The following is a 10,568-nucleotide window of genomic DNA, read 5'->3' as shown; positions in this document are numbered from 1 at the left end:
GCAGACTCCGCGCGTCCACCCCCCGGACCCTCAGTGAGTCCTCCTGCGTCTCCCATTGCTGCTACCCTCGAGGGTCCGACATCACCTACTCCTATTACTGGCTCTGTACCACTTGAGCACCAGCTGGGGGCCTTTGTTTCGCTTTGCGAAACTTTTCATACTGCTGTCTTTGAGCGTCTCTCTGCTCTTGACGACCAGGTTGCCTCTTTGCGACAGGATGTTTTCACCATTCTTGGACGGCTTCCAGCTCCTGCCCCGACTCTTGCTGAGTGAGTCGTTCCTTTTTCTCTTTCCCTTGCATTACTATGTATTGTCGCAGTGGGGTCACTGCATCATTCTAGCTTGGGGGAGGGATATCCTATCCTTTATTGCTTTCTTAGTGTACTTTTTATCGCTTTCATAGGTGTTGTACGCTTTGTACCATCCATTAGGGGTGGGAGTTTACGTGCAATGAAAAAAAAATGTACTGCTTTCCTAGTATTACTGATTAGTTTAGTTGTCTTTCTTTACTTGCATTACATTCATATTTCCTTATACCCTGCATAGTGAATTTGACTTTCAAACCATGTTCAGACTCTTTTTGACTCTTTAGAGCTTCTCTTGAACTTAGCTATGATTCTGAAATTCAGTCGGTTGTGCTATACATTGATAACTGCTTGGCATTGTGTGAACCAATTGAATGGTATGCGGTAAGATGTTGGTCTCGTATCAAGAATAGCTAGCCAATTATCTTGTAGGTCACCTTACTATGTGTTTGTGTGATTGATGTGACTTGTTATCGTATGATTTTGGCTTGAGATTCACTAGTAGTTTAGTTGCAACTCACGCATGCCGCGTATGACAGAGGCCATTCTCATAGGAAGCCTTCAGACGAATTTAGAAACATCAGTTCCTGCCTTTCATACCCATGTTGTAGCCTTGTCCGTTTATTCTTTTAACTCCACAAAATTGAGCCCTATTAGCCCCGTTGGTTACTTATCCCGAGTCTAGCTTGGGGGAGCTTCGGTGTTCGTAATGGTTTCGTCGATGTTGATTGATTGGCACACTACGCCAATAGTTCGTGGTTCGAGGCTATGTTTGGATTTGTGGTTCGGAAATGGTGTATATTATTGTTGGCACCCAAGCTTGTAACAGTTAGAATTAGATTTATCTATGTACTTTCGATTTCATTCTTTAGTTTCATTTTCAAAAAAAAAAAAAAAAAAAAAAAAAAGACAAAAAAAAAAAAAAAAAAAAAAAAAAGAGAAAAAAAAAAAAGGAAAAAAAAAAATGAAAAAAAAAAAAAAGAAAAGAAAAATCAAAAATACGTTTTTCGTTTTTGTATATAGTTTGAAGGCAGGGAAAGGGGATTGAACAAAGATCATTGACATTATATTATGTTTTTCCCCTTGGTCATATATAACTTGGTTGATTGTTCGGGTTTCATGGTTCGACGGAGTTGGATTTTCAGCATTATCACGCCGACGCATATAGTTCACATTTGCTCCCCAAGTTGGACCTTACTCTCACTTTTTCCCAAATTATATCCTACCCTTCCTTTCCACCTAGCCCCGTTACAAGCTTACTATAAAGACCTCTTGATCGGCATGTTTGTTTTGTGAATAAGCGAAAATTGTTTCTTGCTATTGTCATCTTACCCCGCGTTGCATCATATATTCATATTCTACAAAGTATGCGGCGAAGACTAGCTTGATTGAGAACGGTTTGTGGCTAAGCTTGGTTGTTTCAATTGTGGATCATGATGCTTTGTGGTTCTATTTGTATCCGAGCTAAATTTCTGTCTTAATAACTTTGTTTGATTGTTTGCCCGAGAGTTGAGTAGGTTTGTTCAAGTTCAATGAAAGTCATGTGCGTCTCATTTCTCTGTTTTCGGTCTAGTGTTGCTTGGGGACAAGCAACAGTTTAGCTTGGGGGAATTTGATGAATCATATTTATATAGGGTATTCTAGGCTCATTTAGGTTGCATTTCTAGGCATTCGTCTCATTTTAGTTGCATTTAGAGTCATAATTGCATAAGTCGTCGTTATTGTACTCTATTACGCTCCGTTTGTGTTTTCTTTGATATTTCAGGTGATTTTACAATCATTTGGGTGCTTTCGGAGTGTTTGGAGGTGGAACGAATGATCACCGGATGGTTTGAGTCGGAGACGAAGTGTTTGATCGGAGAATTGAGTTTTCCGGGGATGATTAACTCGATATATCGCTTGTGCATAGCTCGCAAGACCCCTCGTTGGCTCGCAAGACATCTATCGTAGGCTCGCTACATTTATCGTTGGCTCGCAAGATCCCTCGTTGGCTCGCAAGATCCCTCGTTGGCTCGCAAGACATTTATCGTAGGCTCGCTACATTTATCGTTGGCTCGCTACATCCATCGTCGTGCCTCATCGCTTCATGGTTGCTTGCTTTACTAGGCCAGCGAGGGATGGCTCGCTAGCTCCCTCGCTGCCTCGTTGCTCGTCGCCTTGGCCTGCTATGCATCTCACTAGGCCAGCGAGGGATGGCTCGCTAGCTCCCTCGCTGCCTATAGCTTCGTCGTCTTGTCTTGCTGCACTTCACTAGGCCAGCGAGGGATGGCTCGCTAGCTCCCTCGCTGCCTATAGCTTCGTCGCTTGGCTTGCTACACACACGCGCAGGGCAGCGAGGGATGGCTCGCTAGCTCCCTCGCTGCTCTACCTTCTTGCTAGTCGCTCATCATGATGCCAGCGAGGGATGGTGCGCGAGATCCCTCGCTGCCCATGCCTCGCCATCTATCTTCCCGTGTGCGCGGCTCGTGCTCGGGTTTGGCTGCCACATCATCGCTCCATCGACCAATCATCGACGACTTTTATTTTTTATTTTCATATTTATTTAATTTTTTTATTTTAGAAAATAGGAGCATATAAATACTCAAGGGAACTAATTAATTTCCCTCATGTTATTTTTTCCTAGAATTCTTTTAAAACGCCCAGTTTTATTTCTCTCTCTACACATTATTGAACCCTAGTTCATTCCATTCAATTAATCAATATAGAGGTATTTTTCATAATTTCTTTTGCTTTAATTTATTCTTTCTTATTGTTTTCGTTCCTTAGTTTAATTTTTCCTTTGATTATGAAATTCATGTTTATTATTTCTATCATGTTTATTAATTCAATTATGAGCGAGTAGTCGTACTCTAGGGCTAAGTAAGGGAAGCCATGTTTATACCATGATTATTATGCATAAAGTTCGTTAATTTATAGATTATTGCTTGAGTATTCCGATTGATTTGTTTTAATTGTTGATTCATGTTATCGGCCACTTTCATGAATTGATTATCTAGCTAATAGGAATTAGAATCGAAAGATCGTATTTTTAGAGGCTTAGTGCAATCGGCAATTCTGATTATGTTAGCGACCGTACTGCATATGTTGAATTGAAAGTGTTAAGACCCGACCGTAGGATTAACATGTACTTTAATTACTCGGCTTAGTTTATTCATTTATAGATTGATTTGTGTTCTTGGATTGGTATAAGCATGGTGAACCGAACAGACGCCCTAGACCTTTTAATTCATTGATAAGTTCACATTTACATTATTGCTTTAGCTTCATTAGTTAATAATATCCAAAATCAACTTTCGTTATTGAAATAGTTCGTATAATTGGGCAAAAACTAATAGAACTCGTCTCCCTGTGGGATCGACCCGTATTTGCTAAGTATCTGCTAACAACAGACACCGTGCACTTGCGGTATCACTTTTTAACTCATCACCGGCAGGTTTAGAAGAAACCGGCCGGTTTTCGCTGACTGCTCTAACTTACGACCAATATGACCCCAAAAATTTCTAAGGCATGAATAAAGGGTTAAGCTCGTAACCGGCAGGTTCCCACGAACCGGCCGGTTTTCCTTGCCTTTTAACACGTCCATAATCCTCTAAATTGCCCATACTTGGTATTGAAATCTGCACAATACTCAAACGACCAAGTGGTAAAATTCCACTCTCCTCACCTCTCTAAAGCTATAGAACCTAAACTAAGAACACAAGAAAGCAATAATAAACAAAATTAAAGGACATAAACTAAAAATCAAACAAAAGTAAGCAATAAAATACGGGTTGCCTCCCGCAAAGCGCTGGTTTATTTCTAGGTCCCGCTCGACCTCATTACCTCGAATATGCAGCTCATGGGGCGGACGGATTGAGGTGATGAACCTCAACCACTCCTACAGTAGCCCCATCATGGTACAACTTCAGACGTTGCCCGTTGACTTTGAATCGCTTGCCATTATTGTTTTCTACTTCAACTGACCCAAACTTGCTTGCCATAGTCACGGTGAACGGCCCAGACCATCTAGACTTGAGTTTTCCAGGAAACAACTTAAGTCTAGAATTGAATAATAAGACCTTGTCGCCCACCGCGAACTCTCTATGCAGAATGTGATTATCGTGCCACCGCTTAGTCTTTTCTTTGTAAATCCGGGCACTATCATAAGCTTGTAATCGGAATTCATCTAGCTCATTCAATTGAAGTAACCGCTTCTCAGCGGCTAACTTTGCATCCATGTTGAGGTGTTTGATTGCCCAATAAGCCTTGTACTCCATCTCTACCGGTAAATGACATGCCTTGCCATACACCAACCGATACGGGGAGGTACCAATAGGTGTCTTAACGGCGGAACTATATGCCCACAGAGTATCATCCATCTTATCGCTCTAATCCTTCCTAGACTTTGCCACCACTTTCTCAAGGATAGATTTGATCTCCCGGTTGGAGACCTCAACTTGCCCACTCGTCTGAGGGTGGTAGGCTAGCCCAGTGCGGTGATAAACCCCATACTTGCGCAGGAGCGCATCTAGATGCTTCTCATGGAAGTGTGACCCTCCATCACTAATCAAAGCCCGCGGAACACCAAATCTAGGAAAAATGACTTTCTTGAACAGAGAAATGACTGTCTTAGCATCATTAGTAGGTGAGGCAACGACTTCCACCCACTTGGACACATAATCTACAGCAACAAGGATGTACAGGTTACCCTTGGACGATGGGAATGACCCCATATAGTCAATTCCCCACACATCAAAAACCTCGACCTCGAGAATCCCGTTCTGTGGCATCTCATACCTCCTTGAAATAGTGCCGACCCTCTGGCATGCATCACAAGCCATAATGAAAGCCTGTGAATCCTTGAACGTACATAGTAGGCCAGTAAAAACCACACTGCGAAAACTTAGCATTGGTCTTTGACGGTCCATGGTGACCACCATAAGGTGAAGAATGACACCTAGTGATAATACCTTGGACTTCCCATTCTGGAACACAACGCTTGTACAACCCTTCAGCAGTCTTACGAAACAAATAAGGGTCATCCCAAAAATAAAACCGAACATCATGTAGGAACTTCTTCTTCTGTTGATATGTAAGATCGGCCGGAAGAATACCCCCTACAATGTAGTTAGCAAAATCTGCGTACCATGGTGACTGAGTGGCAAGTGCAAGTAAGTGATCATCTGGAAATGAATCATCGATCGGTGTAGACACTTTACCATCATCATACCTTAATCTAGACAAGTGATCTGCAACCACATTCTCGGCCCCTTTCTTATCGCGAATCTCCAGATCAAACTCCTGTAGCAGTAGTATCCATCGAATAAGCCTAGGCCTGGCCTCCTTCTTTGAGAGCAGATACTTAAGAGCCGCATGGTCAGTATAGACTATCACCTTGGACCCAATCAGATAAGTGCGAAATTTATCCAAGGCATAGACTATGGCTAGAAGCTCCTTCTCAGTAGTAGCATAATTAACTTGAGCTTCATCTAAAGTCTTATTGGCATAGTAGATGGCATGCAAGACCTTTTCCTTTCTCTGACCTAAAACTGCCCCAGCTGCATAATCACTTGCATCACACATTATCTCGAACGGAAGGTCCCATTCGGGAGAACGAATGATAGGAGCCGAAATCAGTGCCTGTTTTATCCTGTCAAAAGCCTCAAGACAAGCATCAGTAAACACAAACGGGGCATCCTTGAGGAGGAGCTGGGTCAGTGGTTTAACAATTTTAGAAAAATCCTTGATAAAGCGGCGATAAAACCCCGCATGACCAAGAAAACTTCTAATACCCTTCACACTAACTGGAGGGGGCAATTGTTCAATCACTTGGACCTTAGCTCGATCCACCTGAATGCCCTTATCAGATATTAAATGTCCCAAGACCACCCCTTTAGTAACCATGAAATGACACTTTTCCCAGTTTAGGACTAAATTACACTCTTCACATCTTTTCAACACTTTAGTCAGATTTAGAAAACAAGAATCAAAAGAAGTACCATAGACACTAAAATCATCCATAAACACTTATAAACTCAGAAAAGATGCTCATCATGCAACGTTGGAAAGTAGCAGGTGCATTACACAGATCAAAGGGCATCCTACGATATGCAAAGGTACCATAGGGACAGGTGAAAGTGGTCTTTTCCTGGTCGTCTGGATGTATGGGAATATGAAAGAAACCAGAATAACCATCCAGATAACAGAAAAACTTGTGACAGGCTAGCCTTTCTAACATTTGATCGATAAAGGGAAGGGGAAAGTGGTCCTTTTTAGTAGCAACATTTAAACGCCTATAATCAATGCACATGCGCCAACCTGTAACTATCCTAGTTTGTATCAACTCATTTTTCTCATTTCTAACCACAGTTGTCCCCCCTTTCTTAGGCACTACCTGAACAGGACTCACCCATTTAGAATCAGACACCGCATAGACAATACCCGCATCAAGCAATTTCATAACTTCAGCTTTTACAACATCTTGCATGACAGGGTTCAAACGACGCTGGGGTTGAATGCATGGCTTATGATTTTCATCTAGATGTATCATATGCATGCAAAAGTCAGGGCTAATACCCTTTAAATCATAATACTATACCCAATGGACTTTTTGTGCTTTTTCAACACAGTAAGAAGTTGGGACAACTGGTCTGCATCAAGTGCAGTACTGACGATTACAGGGCAAAGTTGTTCATCATCCAAAAACGCATATTTAAGGTTAGCAGGAAGAGGCTTAAGTATGGGTTTCCTTACCTCTTTAACAGGATAAATCGGCCGAACTAACCTCTTCAATTTGGTGCTCTCTGGTTCAGACCCTCCACCATCAAGAGCCAACTCTAGAGCATCCACTTCAGCACTCCAAGAACTGCTATCACCTGCAGAAGACTCACAACAAAGCACTGCCTCCAAAGGTTCTCTTTCGAGAACTTGGGAGACGTTATCATGCATAATAAAATCAACTACATCAATCCGATAGCATTGTACTTCCTCTAGCATGGGACTCTTTAAGGCACTATTCAGATTAAAAGTCACCTTATCATCCCCAACAGACAAAGTCAATTTCCCACTTTTAACATCAATGACCGCCCCCGCCGTGTGAAGGAAGGGTCTACCTAAGATAATGGGAATTTGCGAATCCGCTTGCATGTCTAGTACCATAAAGTGTACAGGTATATAGAATTTACCTACTCTAAAAGGGACGTCCTCTAAAACACCTAAGGGGTATTTGACAGATCGGTCGGCCATTTGCAGAGTGATATTAGTAACCTTAAGCTCACCCATATTCAGTTTAGTACAGACAGACAAAGGCATAACAGACACACTAGCACCTAAATCACATAAAGCTTTATCAATAAACACAGTGCCAATGTTACATGGGATGGAAAACTCCCGGGGTCTTTAAGTTTAGGTGGAGACTTATTTTGCAAATAGGCACTACATTCCTCAGTAAAAGCTACAGTCTCTACCTCACAAAAAGCACGTTTCCTGGTCAAAATATCTTTCATAAATTTAGCATATGCAGGAACCTGTAAAATTAATTCAGTAAAAGGAACCGTTACCTGCAAGTTTTTGACCACTTCCAAGAATTTGCCAAACTGCTTGTCTAGCTTATTCTTGAGTTGACGGTTTGGGAAGGGGAGTACAATAGGTGGTACTTGAATATCTGTCCCCTTCTTGACCTCAGTTGTAGCCTCATTCTCATTGACTACCTTTTCAGCTTCCTTACCATCCATGACTATCTCTAGGACTTCCTCACTAACCAGACCACTAGCAGACACCCCAGAATCAACCTCAACGGGCATAGAAGGACCATCATAACCCCTACCACTCCTCAATGTAATAGCATTTGCAGTTTCCCTATTTACAGGTTGTGAAGGGAGTTGGCCAGGTGTGAGGGGGTTGAAAAAGCACGAGGCTAATGGGTGACCTCGTCCCTCGTGGGCGTGACGTTGTCAGATCAAGTGTCATTGGATTTCCTATGAGTTTACACCCAATCGACTAGTAATATAGTAGTCGCCATTCAGTTTTTAACGACAATGAGAAAAACTGACAAAACCCGGTTATCGTGACATAAAGGGAGTGCAATTATGTTCGACCACGACGGCCATAGGTTCCCTTGTGATCCCTGGTGTGGGGATCGCTCAACGTACACCCGCAGGGCAGAGATTGAGAGTTCGGGGGACTGTAGCTACCGAGAGGAGTGCTCATCGATAATACTCCAGAGGCAGGTTATCCTTACTAGCTCAGCATAAATAATTGAAGGGACATGCGTTAAACTATTAAACTATTCTGAATTGATTTTAGCAATATGCAACACATAATACTAAATCGATCGTGATTATCTTATTTAGATTGATTTAAGGTACCTAGCATGATAATTCAATTGTCCAAGGTATTATCTTATTAGGCGTGATAGATCAATCAAACTAATAGTTTGACAATTTTATAAAAGAGTGATGAAAGCGATTAAATCATACGAGGGACACATTACAACGCACCCTTGAGAGGTGCGTTGTGGTTCTCAGAAAACTAACCACTTGGCTTTGCTATTTCTCCTTTTATTTAACGAATCTCGGGTTTCTAAGCAATGTTCCAGTATTTAGGCTTAATTCATCAAGCTACAAGGGGCAGGATGCGTTCTGTTTGACTTTTGGGTCGATTGCGACAGAACGCTGGATCAATTTTGCAGCGTGAGGCTTAGGCTAGAGTCAATACTTAGGTTATGGAATTGTGTGTCCTTTTCACGTCGGTTTTGAGGCTGTATTTATAGGAAAAGGGTGTGTGGAAAGATAGATTCTAAGATACGAATCCAAAAAGAATCCGGAGATAAAACGGCCCCAGGCATTTTCAGCGCCCAGGGCTGGGCGCTGAAGATTTCGGCGCCCAGATCCAGGCGTTGAAAATGGGATCTGGGCCGAGTTCTTTGTCAGATTTGGACTCTTAGAACACGGAGCTTTTGAGATTTATCCGAGTCTTTTAGTGCGTATTAACTTATGACGGAATGCGTCTGGGCCCGTTACGAACTCTAGGTTCATTAGGAATTTAATTAATACGTAACTCTTATTTTCGAATTATACCAGGAATGCAAATTCTATCTCTTTTAGGATTTATGTTGGAGTGCAACACCTAATTCTGACAGGTTTCTATCTTTTATGACTTTGCCAATTTTAACAACTACCTTTTACGGCAGTTACTATTCTTAGCAGGTTTCTATAAATAGTAGCTTTGGCTTAAATGAAAGGGTGATTGAGATTCGTTTATTTTATAGGAGATGCGTTGCCAAGTGGAGATTTATGTTCTCATCATCGAACCTTCCCTTTAGGGAATGGGGACAAAAGTAGGTGTCTACAGTTAGCCCCCACTTTGACTGAGTCTCGAGATAAGACGATGGTCAAAGTACTAGACGGAGTGCGTCATACAAGCCATGGTGTATGTGACCTGTTTTGCGAGGGTCTCACGAGCCCCCGAGTGATAACATTTGACTTAAGGGTCATCACTTGAAGTGTTAACACATTCCTCACGTGTCATTGGAATTTGTTAACTGATAGTATAGAAACTCCCTCACTTTGTCATTGGAAGTATCTAAGATGTTTTCGAAATCAAAGCTATAAAGTGTAACTAGGACTGGCCAAGCCCAATCACGAGGTAAAAACGTTTTAAATATTCTCATTTTCAGGGTTAGCTAAACGAGAAAACCCCCTTGTTTTTATAGGACGTAAAACGAAGGAAAATCCAGCACATCACTCTTTTTTGGAAAAGCGGAAAACCAATCCTTTGATTTTTGGAAAAGGGAAACCATCCTTTGATTTTTGGAAAAGGGAAACCATCCTTTGATTTTTGGAAAAGGGAAACCATCCTTTGATTTTTGGAAAAGGATAAACCGGGAAAAGTTATCGCGACAGCGACTAAGGACCTGCGCGGTTAGTGGCGCAGACCCCGCCCGCTGAAGGCGGGCGAGCCTGTCCGCTGAGGGTGGACGCCCCGTCCGATAGAAGTGGACGAATCTGTTCTGATGTTTTGAAAATAAGGACCTACGCGGTTTGTGATGTAGACCCCGCCGGCTGAAGATGGCGAGCCTGTTTTTGTTTTTGAAGAATTTATTTTCTTTTCATTTTCGAAAACTGAGGACCTGCGCGGTTTAGTGACGCAGACCCCGCCCGCTGAAGGTGGGCGAACCTGAATTCGTCTTTTCGACTTGGGACTCGCGTGGTATGTACCGCGATCTTTCCCGATTGAGGTGGGCAAGTCCCTATTTCATTTGTTCTTGTGATTTCTTTTGAGAAT

This window comes from Spinacia oleracea, chromosome 6, assembly GCF_020520425.1.
Source record: "Spinacia oleracea cultivar Varoflay chromosome 6, BTI_SOV_V1, whole genome shotgun sequence".
NCBI lineage: Eukaryota > Viridiplantae > Streptophyta > Magnoliopsida > Caryophyllales > Amaranthaceae > Spinacia > Spinacia oleracea.
Note: the sequence above shows the minus strand (reverse complement) of the source record.